This window comes from Sarcophilus harrisii, chromosome X (genome assembly GCF_902635505.1).
Source record: "Sarcophilus harrisii chromosome X, mSarHar1.11, whole genome shotgun sequence".
NCBI classification, from domain to species: Eukaryota; Metazoa; Chordata; class Mammalia; order Dasyuromorphia; family Dasyuridae; genus Sarcophilus; species Sarcophilus harrisii.
Genome location: NC_045432.1, coordinates 67,886,689 through 67,888,581, shown reverse-complemented (window position 1 = coordinate 67,888,581; position 1,893 = coordinate 67,886,689).

Sequence of the window (1,893 nt, the reverse complement as noted above, 5' to 3'; positions counted from 1 at the left end):
ATCCTCCATGATTCTTGTCTAGGTCTTTTCAGAAATCCTTCCTAGAACATCTACCCAGTGCTCTCTGCCTTTCTCTGTTTATCTGTGTGCAAGCCTTTGTGTATGCACACATTTAAAGTATATGGCTAACAATACAGCAATGGTGCCATCTTTTGTCTTTTGGTTTGACTTCATGGTTAGCCTGGTTACTTCTTTTGGCATTCATACATACTTATGGTCATTTCAAAAATACTAATTCTTCTGAGCAAGTGATCATTAGTTACATTTTTCAGCTTTCCTGAAGCTGTGTCTTTCTATTATTCCCTTTTGAGTCACCTGTATGTCATATAACATTATCTGGAAAATGTTTTTGGTCCATAAGAACTTTTAATTTCATTTATTTTATGAGCCCTCCAGTGTGGAAATTCCCGTATCTAAAGTAGGTATACAATTCATCTGTAATTCATAATTTTATACAGTTATCTGAGGAGTCTTAAGTGACTTATCTGTGGTTATACAGCTACTATGTATCTAGAGTAAGACTTAAACTAAGATCTTCCTGTCTCTATGTTCAACCCTTCATCCACTATACCTGGGTTCTCAATGCTGTGCCAGTGTAAACTGGCTGTACTAGGAAAATATTAGATTTATTAAAATGGACTTTTGTAGGAGAGAATTTCTTAGAAATCATTTTTTATTTTTTCAATCAACTCACTTCCTGTACTCTTCTTCTCAAAGATACTTCTGTTGGATTATCCAAATTTATTGTCATGTCATTTTGTGCCTTCACTATTCTCAGACAGGATTAGACTTCAAGAGACAGTAGTCTTGTTTTCTTTTTATATGATGTAAACAGTGAGCCATCACCCACCCCCATTATGTTCTTTAGACTTTTTTTCTCTTCCTTGAGTTTATTTTGTTCACTGAGTTTACATTTCAAAAACTGTACATGAAGATGTTTTTTTTCAAAAAGATATTTTGTAAGTCATTCAAAAAAAACGCATTATTTTCCTGTAGGAAGAATGCTCAGTTTTTCAGGGATATTTTCTTTGAATGTATGCAATTTTCCTTTGTTTTTTGACATGTCATATTCTAACCTTTTCTTTCATGTCTTGTTGTCAAGAAGTACCCTTACAAGGTTTAGACTGGCGTCTCTTACTTGGTAACAATGACTTCCTGTTTGTTCCCCATATTTCTTCTCCTAAAAGCTCTAAAGCTTGATGGCAGGATTTTTGTAGAATTTAAAGCTGGAGTTCCCTCTAACAGGCATCCTGGAGATTCTTTCAACTAATACTTACAGTTAAAGTTAACTTTGTCTTTTTATAACATGGCAATGAAAGAATGTCAAGAGATAAAATAGCCATGTTACAGAGGCAGAATTTTAAAGCTTTTACTTTAAAAATATTTATTAGATTAACTAAATACAGAAATTACTTAAATGATATTTTAATAAGTCTTTCTAGAAGTACATGCATATTTATTCAAAAATTTGAACAAATAATGTTTGTATAGTCCAACAAAGGCACTTAGTTGAAACTAAAGATTAATATTTGCATTAGAAGTCTTAAGTAGCATCTTGATTTAGTGATTATTTTTATTTGTGATACACATTAGCTTAAATCACCTTTAGTTGCTACACCTTGAAATACATATACCAAACTAGTCCAATTATAGGCCATTCCAAAATATTAGCTATAAACCTGAAATGAGAGACCTTTGAAAGAATACACACACACACATATGCATACATTTAAAATAACACTAATTATAGGCTTCAGAGAAGTTTTCTCATAAGCTGACATGGAAAAATAAATTTCTCTATATTTAAACCATAGATTTTCTTCATATTTAAATCATTACATTAAATAGATGATTTGTTGGGAAATTTGTCCTTTTACAAAATGAAATTACTCC